This window comes from Eschscholzia californica, unplaced genomic scaffold (genome assembly GCF_041429995.1).
Source record: "Eschscholzia californica isolate CP2 unplaced genomic scaffold, dmEscCali1.0.p SCAF_3, whole genome shotgun sequence".
Lineage (NCBI taxonomy): Eukaryota > Viridiplantae > Streptophyta > Magnoliopsida > Ranunculales > Papaveraceae > Eschscholzia > Eschscholzia californica.
The window spans coordinates 49,534,989-49,548,468 of NW_028238420.1; positions in this window are offsets into that span (position 1 = coordinate 49,534,989).

The window sequence follows — 13,480 nt, forward strand, 5'->3', positions numbered from 1 at the left end:
AATTTTGCGAACCATTAACCATTGCAAAAATTTCAAAAATGTCATAGAAAGTGGCACCATCACTTCATTCATGAATATGCAAGAACTTCCCTGACATCAAATTTCAATGAGAATTAGGCTACCTTTGGGTTCGCGAAAAAAAACTTAACTGAGAAAATCTATTCTTTCTAATAGAGATGATAGAGATGATAGAGAGAGACGATGTAATGGGAGTGTAATCGTGATGTAAAGGGAGTGTAAACTCGGCTTAAATAGGTAGTGCCCATAACGAGGGATATTTTCGTCTTTTAAGCTGAAGAGAAAGTTTGTTATAACAAACTTTCCCTCCAACTCTTTCTCTCTCTACTCGAGCTATATAAACTCGATTGTAATGATATTTGATCATAATAATAAACACATCTTCTCAAACTCAATCTCTCTTCTCTCTCTAAACTTCCCTAAATCACACATGGTATCAGAGCTCTAGGGTTTTCTTCGACCTAACAATGGAGGAAACAAGCTCACACTCAAATCCTTCTTCATCTTCTAATTCAAATCATCTTCCGTCCTTTAATGTTACAAATTTCATAGCAGAGAAGCTTGATGAAACAAATTTTTTGCTTTGGAGAGATCAATTCGAAACCATCTTGATCAGTAATGATCTAATTGGCTATGTCGATGGATCTGTAACTGAACCAGAAGCTTCGATCTATGAAAACGATAGAGAAATTCTAAATCCAGCCTATCAGATCTGGAGAAAGCAAGATAACTTTGTTAAATCGTGTCTAAAAGCTACTTTTTCTAGATCTGTTTCTTCAGATGTGCTTGGATTGAAGACTTCTCAACAAATTTGGGAGTATTTGAATACTGTTTATGCAGAAGAATTCGAAGCTAAGCAAGATCTTCTTCGAAGAGAGATTCAAAATACGAGGAAAGGATCAGCTACAATTAGTGAGTATTTACGAAAAATCAAATCCTTATCTGATTCTTTAATTGCTGTTAATGATAAGATTTCTGAAAAGGAGATAATTAGAATCGTTTTAGCTGGATTAGGAAAGGATTATAGTCAATTTATAGTTGCTATTGATAATAGAACAACTAGAATAAACTTTCCTGAACTTAGATCTCGTCTTCTTCATCATGAGCAATGGCTATCTGCTCAAGAGAAGTTTGATGAACAATCTGCCTATTATGTGAAGAACACAGATTATCATAAACCATCCACATATAGTCAAAAGAACAATTATAACCAAAACAAGTCAAATTACTCAAAACCAGGCTATACTAGATACAATTCAGATCGAAATCAGACATCAAATCAAGTTAAACCAAGAAACTTTTCTCAAACAAAGCCTCAAACATCTGAAACACAACATCCACTTCATAACCAAAAAGCTGAGAACTTTGATTTCTCTAGCATTCCTTGTGGATTATGTCACAAATGGGGTCATAAGGCTAGCAAATGTAGATTTCGATATGCTCCTCCTTCTAGACCTTCAGATTCACCCTCATTTGCTGGACTTCATATTGGAGAATCATCAAAATCTCCTCAAATTGATGGTGATTCTGATCCATCTCAAGAGGAGTGTCATATTGCTGTAACAGAAGAAGGTCTTACTGCTAGTATACTTTCTTCATCTAACTCAAAGTCCTGGATAGCAGACACAGGAGCATCAAGTCATATGACACATGACTCAAAGGTACTTACACACTCTACTCCTTATCTTGGTAGTGAATCAGTAATGGTTGGTAGTGGTAACACCATTAGTATTGCTAGTACTGGTAGCTCCAAAATGATGTCTGCCTCACAAGAATTTGATCTTCATGACATTTTACTTGTACCAAGTATTAGGAAGAACCTACTGTCCATTTCAAAATTCACAAAAGACAATGATTGCTCAGTAGAATTCTTTCCTTGGGGTTATAATATCAAGGACTTAGCTTCTCAATCTACATTGCTAGAAGGACCAATGGTTAACAATCTTTATCCTATTGAATTTACACCATGGTCCATTAACCAAATTGAGGCTTTATCAGCTAATTTAGTAGCTTCTCCATCTTTGTGGCATCAAAGATTGGGACACACTGCTCATGGAGTTCTTGAAACTTTACATAAGTCGAATCTTATTCAGCTTACATCTGAAGACTCATCTAAGCTGTGTGATTCATGTCTTTTGGGTAAAAGTAAATGTCTGTCATTTGAGTCATCTTCTAGTGTGACTTCAGCTCCTCTTCATTTAGTCCACTGTGACATATGGGGACCTGCTCCTATATCATCAGCTAATGGATTTCGATACTATATTCTATTCTTGGATGACTATAGCAGATTTTTGTGGCTTTATCCTTTAAAATACAAAAGTGACAGCTTAGCTTGCTTCAAGAAATTCAAACTTACTACTGAAAACTTGTTATCTACAAAGATTAAGCTTTTTCAAACTGATGGTGCTCCAGAACTTACAAAAGGAGAGTTCAAGAAGTTTCTTGATGAATCAGGCATTACATTAAGAATTTCTTGTCCATATACTCCTCAGCAAAATGGAAAAGCTGAGAGAAGAAATAGACAAATAACAGAGATAGGAAATACTTTGTGTTTTCAAGCTTCAATTCCTAAAGAGTATTGGTTTGATGCTTTTGAGTATGCTTCTTTTATCATCAACAGATTACCTACTAAGATTTTAGATGGAAAATCACCTTTTGAGGTTCTATTTGACAAAGCACCTGATTATTCTGCTATAAAAGTATTTGGCTCAGCTTGTTATCCTCATTTGGGAGCAATAAGAAAGGACAAGCTCAGTCCTAAGTCTGTGAGGTGTGCTTTCCTTGGATTCAGTCCTCTTTACAAAGGATATAGGTGCCTTGATGTTCATTCTGGCAAATTCTATATCTCTAGACATGTAGTGTTTGATGAAGGTTCTTTCCCTTTTGAGGATTTTAGCCTACTTTCCTCAAGTACTCTTCCATCTGAACCTTCTACTCAGGTTGTACTTCCTATCCCTTCCTCAAACATTTCTCCAGTACCACAGTTATCTTCTATTCCTACTACTAATGCTGTTACTTTTGAAAATTTTGTCCCCACAAGTGGAGAATCAAGTTCATCTTCTTCATTTCCTGTCTCTGCACCTCTTGCTCCTCCACCTATTCATCATATGACCACAAGAGCAAGAGCTGGTATTCATAGACCCAAAATTCTTCCTGAATTTGTATCACATCACACAGTATGTCATCCACTTCCACAAGCTTATGTTACTCTTCTACACCAATTCATTGATCCCACCTCTTATACTCAGGCTTCTAAGTCTCCTGAGTGGTGTCAAGCAATGAATGAGGAATTCGAGGCTTTACATAAAAATAACACTTGGTCACTTGTTCCTGTTCTTCCTTCTATGAATGTGTTGGGATGTAAGTGGGTTTTTAAGACTAAATTGAAGGCTGATGGGTCTGTGGAAAGGTATAAAGCCAGACTTGTGGCTAAGGGTTTTCATCAAGTTGATGGCTTAGATTATACAGAGACTTTTAGTCCTGTGGTGAAGGCTACAACAATTAGAGTTGTTCTCACTGTAGCTGTTTCAAACTCTTGGGAAATAAAACAATTAGATGTTTCAAATGCCTTTCTTCATGGCATTTTAGAAGAAGAGGTGTATATGAAGCAACCACCTGGTTTCTCTGATCCTAAGCTCAAGGATCATGTGTGTCTTCTTCATAAAAGTTTATATGGTCTTAAGCAAGCACCTAGGGCCTGGTTCACTAGGTTTGCTGGTTTTTTACTTGATTATGGGTTTCAAAAGAGCCTCACTGATCACTCCATGTTTGTGTATACTGTTGGTGCTGACACAATGGTTCTTCTCCTCTATGTTGATGATATTATACTTACAGGGTCTTCTGCTTCTCTCATCAATACTCTGGTTTCTCAACTTAGTTTGGAGTTCTCTATGAAGGACCTAGGATCACTTCATTACTTCTTGGGAATTGAAGTTCATCCTGACAAGACAACTGGTGGATTGCTACTTACACAAACTAAGTACACTCTTGAGCTCTTACAAAAGGCTGGTTTACTAGAGAGTAAACCCATCTCAACTCCAGTCCCTTTTGGTCAAAGGATGTCTGCACTTGATGGTGATTTGCTTGAAGATCCTTTGTTATATAGAAGTCTTGTGGGAGGCCTTCAATACTTAACAACTACTCGACCTGACATTGCTTTTGGGGTCAATTATGTGGCTCAATTCATGGCTGCTCCTCGAACTTCTCATTTTCAGATGGTAAAACGCATTCTAAGGTATCTAAAGGGTACTGTTGGCTCTGGCATCACCATCAAGCCTGGTAATTTGTCTTCACTTTGTGCCTATAGTGATTCAGATTGGGCAGGATGCCCTGATTCTCGTCGATCAACTGCTGGGTATGCAGTATTTCTTGGTTCTACATTGGTTGCCTGGTCTTCGAAAAAGCAACCTACTGTGGCTCGATCGAGCACAGAGGCTGAATATAAGGCAATGGCCAATGCTACTTCTGAATTACTTTGGATATCCTATGTCATGGATGAACTAGGATACTCAATTACTCATCCTTTTATATTGCTTTGTGATAATATGGGTGCTAAGCACTTAGCTGCTAATCATGTCTTCCATGCTCGCACCAAACATGTGGAAATCGATTATCACTTCATTCGAGAGCTCGTGACCTCAGGCATATTACAGATTGATCATGTTTCTTCTTCCAAACAACTTGCAGATGTGTTTACCAAAGGTTTGGCTAACCCACTCTTTACTTCTCTCTTATCCAATCTGATGTCTCTTGTTCAGATTGAGGGGGAGTAATAGAGATGATAGAGATGATAGAGATGTTGGGTTTTACACCCTTCTACTAGTGTTTATAGCGGAATTAAGACATCTAATGTCTACACTAGTATTCCCAGGATCACATGCATAAACCTATGATAATCATTAATTAAAACTAGAAAGATAAATACCTTGTTCGCTAGTTTTCCCTCGAACCTTTCCAATTGCTTATGAGAAGACCAAGAGCTTCAAGTGTAGCTCCTCTACTTGGGACACGAGCAAACAATTTGATCTCCCACCTTGTTGTATAGCTAGCACACCAATGGTGGTTGGAAAAGAAGAACTCCTTTCTTCTTGACTAGATAGATAGTTAATGGGAATTAGCTCACTTTCTCCTCTCTACTTGATGTGGTAGAGTAAGAAAGCTTAGAGAGAAATTCCACACCTTATTCTGTGCCCTAAGAGTGTTTATATATAACCCTAATAAGAATCCACCTCCTTTTAGGTTTCCTAAAACACCCTTTAGAATAAGATTTAGGGAAATAGTCGAAAATAGCAACTATTGGTATTTTCTCAATTCCCTAAGGAGGAGGTGCCCAAACACCACAAAAATTGGCAGATATAATTTTTATTATATCAGCAACTAACCCTCCAAAATTCAGCCCAATCCGAGTCCTAGAAGTACCCGAACCGGTCTAGGCCCAAAAATCCTGTTTTTGGCCCTTTTGTACTATCTTTGCCTAATTCCCTTTTAGGCCTATGAGATATGTTTATGGGACACTCCCATGATTATATCTCACTCCCACTAGTCATATCCTAGATCAATTTGTCACTCTTATGTGTAACCCGTTGTAGGATCCGATCGAAGTTAGCCGCGAATTACTCCGTAATTCGACGATCGTAGTTGGTCTCTAGCTACAACTCTACGATCCCTAAATCAATCGGACTTGATGATCTTCCACATCAATTGTCCTATCCGACAAATTGTTCGCATTGTCACCTTGGTCGAAGGACATCTCCTTCAACTCCTTCAGACTCCCACTTGGACTTAGAACAAGTACAATGCTCGATTCCCATGTCACTTAGTATCCCATCTGATACGTCACGTCATTCAGACTTTCTTGATCTCGAGTACAACTGTCAAAACAATTGATTAACTTTTAATCCATTTGAGCACGGCCATGCATTTTCAGTTGTTGCTCGTCAAGTGGCCCGAGGACACTGTACCCTAACATGGTTAGGAGGACATAATCCATTCTTGCGCTCCCACTCAACTTCATGTCTATCATGTCCTTCCCAGTATCCGCCTTTATAACCTCCTTTTACGGCGCGGCGTTTAACGGAACCAAAGTCAGACATTCCTTACATAAGATGAGCTGAGCACTCATGTTTTGAGGAATCTCTTCAATCTTGTCTTTGTGAGAAGTTTGACGATTTCATCATTCTTTGGATGAACTTCTCACGTTGAGGGTTATTCCAGCGTATAATCCCTATTATGCACTCACGTAGTCGAATCGAATACACTATTCCTGTAGCCCATGAAACTGCGCTATCCCATCGACTCCCGTACTAGTCTTCGTGAGTCATTGTTGTCCATGCAATGACCTGGACTAGGGAATTGATAATGAATCACTCCAAGTTCACTTAGTAGGGTTTCATTCATCAGATCACGTATCTGACAAGCCTACTCGGAGCGTTTTCTTTATCGTGTGGACTGTCTCTTAAAATACCAAACCAAATTTTAAGGACAAAATAAAATTTCTTTTATTTTATTTATCGAATGTAAGTAATTAGGCACATAAACTCTATTATGAATCCAAATTACATTTGTTGCCATTCCCCAATGCGCTTTATACCAATGTCCCTCATGTGTGAATCATGTTTGGGCTGAGGTAACGGTTTGGTTAACGGATCTGCAACGTTATCATCCGTATGAACCTTGCAAATTACCACATCTTTTCTTTCTATGATTTCTCTAATCAAGTGGTACTTCCTTTGGATATGTTTGGATTTTTGGTGCGCTCTTGGTTCCTTGGCTTGGGCTATAGCTCCGTTGTTGTCACAATAGAGAGTCACGCCCTCTTCCATGCCAGGTACGACACCAAGTTCTATCAGGAACTTCTTGATCCAAACTCCTTCCTTTGCAGCTTCCGAGGCTGCTAGGTATTCTGCTTCAGTGGTAGAGTCTGCAACTGTGCTCTGCTTGGAACTTTTCCAACATACCGCTCCTCCATTCAGACAGTAGACGAACCCAGATTGTGATTTGAAGTCGTCTCTATCCGTTTGAAAGCTTGCATCCACATGGCCTACAACTTTTAGTGTATCTTCCCCGCCATATACCAGGAAATGATCCTTAGTCCTTTTCAGGTACTTTAGGATATTCTTGGCGGCGTGCCAGTGCGCTTGGCCTGGATTTGATTGGTAACGGCTACACATGCTCAAAGCATATGAGACGTCTGGGCGAGTGCAGATCATGGCGTACATGATTGATCCTATTGCCGAAGCATAGGGTACTTTCATCATGTGTGCTAGCTCATCAGGACTCTTAGGACACTGATCTTTGCTAAGCACCATACCATGTGACATAGGAAGGAATCCTCTTTTGGAGTTTGTCATCTCGAACCGTTGAAGAATCTTATCTATATAAGTTTCTTGATTAAGTCCGATCATCCTCCTTGATCTATCTCTATAGATCTTGATTCCCAATATGTATTCTGCTTCCCCTAAGTCCTTCATAGAGAAGCATTTCCGAAGCCAGTCTTTAACTGATTCCAACATCGGAATATTGTTTCCTATGATTAATATGTCATCGACATAAAGGACTAAGAAAACTAGGTCGCTCCCACTAACCTTCTTGTAAACACAAGATTCTTCTGCATTCTTGAGAAATCCAAATTCTTTGATTTTCTCGTCGAATCGAAGATTCCAACTCCGGCTTGCTTGCTTGAGTCCATAAATGGATTTCTTAAGCTTGCAAACTTTTCCAGCATTTTTGGAATCTACAAAACCTTCGGGTTGTGTCATGTACACATCCTCTTCCAAGTGTCCGTTCAGGAAGGCGGTTTTGACATCCATTTGCCAAATCTCATAATCATAATGAGCTGCAATTGCTAGAATGATCCGAATGGATTTAAGCATTGCGACAGGTGAAAAGGTTTCATCATAGTCTATGCCATGAATCTGTTTGTATCCTTTTGCCACGAGTCTAGCTTTGAAAACGCTAACGTTTCCATCCTTGTCAGTTTTTACTTTGAAAACCCATTTGCATCCGATTGGTTTTGCTCCATCGGGCAAATCGATCAAGTTCCATACTTGATTTTCTGACATGGAATCCATTTCCGATCTAATGGCTTTTAGCCATTTTTCGGAGTCGGGGCTCGTCATAGCTTGGTTGTAGGTACTCGGCTCATTATCTTCTAACAGTAGGATATCTGTTTTCTGAGATAATTCCTGGAGCCTTTGAGATCTACGAGGGGCCTGAGCAACTTTTGGAGTGTTCTCAACTAGTTGAGATGTCTCCTGCGAATTTAATTCGACTTGAGCGGGAGGTACTCTCTCGACCTCATTTTCCTCTTCCATACTTTGTGTATAGATAGGAGCCACTAAACCTCTTGATATTTCTATATCTGTGTTTATTTGTTGCTCATATCGAATTTCATCGATATCTACATTTCTCCCACTTGTCTGTTTGGAAAGGAATTCCTTTTCAAGGAAGACACCATCTCGAGCAACAAACACTTTGTTCTCAGATTCGTGGTAGAAGTAGTAACCCCTTGTCTCTTTTGGATAGCCCACATAGAGACATTTGTCTGATTTAGGTGCGAGTTTGTCTCCTTGTAAGCGTTTTACATAAACTTCGCATCCCCAGACTTTGAGAAAAGACAGCTTTGGAATCTTTCCAAACCATAACTCATATGGCGTCTTTTCTACAGCTTTTGACGAAGCTCGGTTAAGTGTGAAAGCAGCCGTTTCTAGAGCATACCCCCAGAACGTGTTTGGAAGATTTGCTAAACTCATCATAGATCGAACCATGTCTAACAAGGTGCGATTTCTCCTTTCAGAAACACCATTCATCTAGGGTGTTCCTGGCGGAGTGAGTTGAGATATTATACCACAACTCCTAAGATGATCGTCAAATTCTTGACTCAAATATTCACCACCTCGATCGGATCGAATGGCTTTTATTTTCTTGCCAAGTTGATTCTCTACTTCGTTCTGAAATTGTTTGAACATGTCAAACGATTCGGACTTATGCCTCATCAAGTATATGTAACCATAACGAGTGAAGTCATCCGTGAACGTGATGAAGTAGCCATAGTTACCTCTCGCCGGAGTACTCATTGGTCCGCATACATCCGTATGTATGAGTTCCAAGGGTTCTTTGGCTCGGTCTCCTTTTCCTTTAAAAGAAGACCTCGTCATTTTACCCATTAAACATGATTCGCATGTGTCATATGATTCTAAATTATACGAACCTAGAAGTCCATGTTCATGGAGCTTCTTCATGCGTGTCATGTTAATGTGACCCAAACGACAATGCCAAAGGTAACTTGGATTTGAATCATCTGACCGTAGCCTATTGGTTTCTATGTTGAAGACTTCGTTCTCAATATTCGTAATATAGAGACCGTTGTATAGCTTAGCACTGGTATAAAACATTTCACCTTTGTATAAAGAACAACGATGGTTTTTTATTAATAGGTGATATCCCTTTTTGTCTAATTCTGAGACAGAGATAATGTTTCTAGAAATAGAGGGTACATAATAGCAATTATGAAGTTCTAAAACTAGACCAGTTTCTAGAGGTAGACTGAAAATTCCTACAGCTTTCGCAGCAACCGTTGCTCTATTTGCTACTCGTAGGACAAGCTCCCTTCCAGATAAATACTTGATTCCCTTAAGGCCCTGCACATCATAAATGATATGAGCACCACATCCGGTATCGAATACCCAGGATTGAGAATCAAATGTATTTGCTAAGTTAACTTCGATAACATAGATACCTTGGTCGGAATCGTGAGTTCCTTCCTTTTTCCTTTTGTTCTTCTGAATCAGTTGAAGTTCTTTCTTTGATTCAGACATTCCAATGCCTCTCCAGATTGCCTTAGAAGTTCCGTACTTCCTCAACCGTGATTTGTTTCGGGACATGTCCCTTAATCGACGGATGATTGTATGCGCATCCATTTTCCTGAATCTCTTTTGAAGATTAGGCTCCATGGTTGCCAACATAAGGCAAGTTACTGAAATTGATTTCATCCGGATACTTTTGGCCTGCTTTTGTTCCTCAATCTTTGAGTTCGCAGTTATTTTTGGAATAGGGGTATCCAGTACGTTTTCTTTGTTTGTAGATTTGAGAACACTTCTCAATCTCTTTTCCCAATCAAGGAAGTTATCCATGTTCAATTTGTCCTCATCAAGGATTGAACATAGGTTGAAAAGATTGATTTTTGCCATAGTATAACTACATGAAACAGAAAAAGGATTTTGCTAAGTATTACATTCGATAATTTTTGCAAAAAGTCCTAAGTTTTTGCCACATTATTCAAGATAAAACGTGTCCCTAGATGAATAATGCGATTCCAAGATCCCATCTCTCAAGGATTAAGCGGACTAGGGCCCTGCCCTTAATTCCCATTGATTTAGGTGAGTGAATACTTTCACTGATCATACTATATGATTCTCGGTTGATGGATTACATGTTTAGTGTAAAATCCATCCTTTTGCCTCGAGTATCCAAGACTCTCTTGCTGATCTCGTTGAGTAGAACCATTTAGACATGTAGGCCTCTTCTATAGGCCTACCCGCAATGTCCCAAGGTAGAGGAGGTACTCTGCGAAGGCCGACCCACCTTCCTCGAACAAGGGCGCAAGGAGTGTCTTAATTTGGATAGGCACTGTACTCAAAATTACTTTTAGGGACTTTTACGCTAGTCTGGCATTCGTTTTAGTGAACTAATTAGCCTAACTAACATCCACGACATAAAGCGTAAATAAGTAAGTAAATGCGCGCGAGAAAGTAAATCAAGCACATATGGATCCTAGTATGGCCCCTAACCTAGAAGATCTAATCTCCTTTGGTTTGCTTCTTGTTTTGCCTTTTAGTTCGTCTAGATCTCCGTCTTTGAACCTCCATTGATTTCTCCCACTCGCCTTTGGATTTCTTCCTTGAGTTTCATCAATGGACTCATAAACCCTAAACTCTAATTACAAGACTCAAACGATTCGCAGATCGTGTAAACTTGAAATTAAAATTATTACAAAACATGCACCCATCCGTGCTCAAAACAAGAATAAGAAATAAATTCTATGGCCATACTAGTTTCCGCATTCACATCACATGCAATCATATAATATATTTCAAGGCTATCAATTATATATGCATGTATATCCGGGAGATACTTTTGTCGACATCCGTATGTCATGTACGCACCTTAAGTCTACATCAAAAGATTAGACTAATGGTGTGTCTTGGTTTGATTTTAAAATTTGATTTTACAGAGAAATTCCGTTTGGGCCTTGAATGGCCCGGGTTAATTTCGGAAATATTTGGATTGGAATTTTGGGAGAAAATTTGGATAAAACTCCCACTCGAATAGTGGTCCCTTTTCGTGGTCCGAAAAGCCTTGAAAAGACCCGGGACAAGTCCTAGACAAGTCCCGGCCCAAGCCCACAAAAGGGCTTGGACAAGGTCCGGATATGGCACGGCCCATAGGGCCGGCATGTCCGAGCCGAGGCCAATAGGCCTGATCTCGTCCTGGCCGGAGCCAGGACGCTAGTCCAAGCACCAGACGCGTCCTAGACGCATCTGGTGCTGGACCGGACCAGCACTAGGTGTCTCGGACATAGTCCGAGACACCCAGGACCCCAGACGCGTCTCCAAGATGCGTCTGGTAGTAGCTACTGGACGCGTCTGGAAGACGCGTCCTGGTTAAGCTACTGGTCGCGTCTGGAAGACGCGTCTGGTAGTAGCTACTGGACGCGTCTGGAAGACGCGTCCTGGTTAAGCTACTGGTCGCGTCTGGAAGACGCGACCTGGAGCAGCTGGACGCGTCCTCAGACGAGTCCATCAGTAATCTGGGACTCGTCTACCAGACGCGTCCTCCAGGCTACTGGTCCGGCCAGGAAGCTTCCTGGCCGGACCTATTGAGTTTCTAAAAAAAACTCAATAGTCTCCCCTTTTTTTTTTTTTGTGTTGCAATTTTAAATTGCTTTTTCCAAAATTTGAAACACTTCTAAATATTTCAAATTCTTTTTAGAACAATTCTAAGTTTCCAAATTTTGTTTTTCACAAGTTTCCAAAAACTTAAAAACAACTCTTTTAATCAAACCAATTTGGATCAAAATTTTAGGTTTTGAAACTCTTTTCAAGAACAAATTTTGAAATCTTTTGACACAATAATCTATCTAGGAAAGCATGGAATTGGTCCAAAACTTAGATAAGATAGGCTAATCGCAAGAGGCTCTGACGCCACTGTTGGGTTTTACACCCTTCTACTAGTGTTTATAGCGGAATTAAGACATCTAATGTCTACACTAGTATTCCCAGGATCACATGCATAAACCTATGATAATCATTAATTAAAACTAGAAAGATAAATACCTTGTTCGCTAGTTTTCCCTCGAACCTTTCCAATTGCTTATGAGAAGACCAAGAGCTTCAAGTGTAGCTCCTCTACTTGGGACACGAGCAAACAATTTGATCTCCCACCTTGTTGTATAGCTAGCACACCAATGGTGATTGGAAAAGAAGAACTCCTTTCTTCTTGACTAGATAGATAGTTAATGGGAATTAGCTCACTTTCTCCTCTCTACTTGATGTGGTAGAGTAAGAAAGCTTAGAGAGAAATTCCACACCTTATTCTCTGACCTAAGAGTGTTTATATATAACCCTAATAAGAATCCACCTCCTTTTAGGTTTCCTAAAACACCCTTTAGAATAAGATTTAGGGAAATAGTCGAAAATAGCAACTATTGGTATTTTCTCAATTCCCTAAGGAGGAGGTGCCCAAACACCACGAAAATTGGCAGATATAATGTTTATTATATCAGAAACTAACCCTCCAAAATTCAGCCCAATCCGAGTCCTAGAAGTACCCGAACCGGTCTAGGCCCAAAAATCCTGTTTTTGGCCCTTTTGTACTATCTTTGCCTAATTCCCTTTTAGGCCTATGAGATATGTTTATGGGACACTCCCATGATTATATCTCACTCCCACTAGTCATATCCTAGATCAATTTGTCACTCTTATGTGTAACCCGTTGTAGGATCCGATCGAAGTTAGCCGCGAATTACTCCGTAATTCGACGATCGTAGTTGGTCTCTAGCTACAACTCTACGATCCCTAAATCAATCGGACTTGATGATCTTCCACATCAATTGTCATATCCGACAAATTGTTCGCATTGTCACCTTGGTCGAAGGACATCTCCTTCAACTCCTTCAAGAGAGAGACGATGTAATGGGACTGTAATCGTGATGTAAAGGGAGTGTAAACTCGGCTTAAATAGGTAGTGCCCATAACGAGGGATATTTTCGTCTTTTAAGCTGAAGAGAAAGTTTGTTATAACAAACTTTCCCTCCAACTCTTTCTCTCTCTACTCGAGCTATATAAACTCGATTGTAATGATATTTGATCATAATAATAAACACATCTTCTCAAACTCAATCTCTCTTCTCTCTCTAAACTTCCCTAAATCACACACTTTCCAATGAGAAAAGAAATGAAAAGAA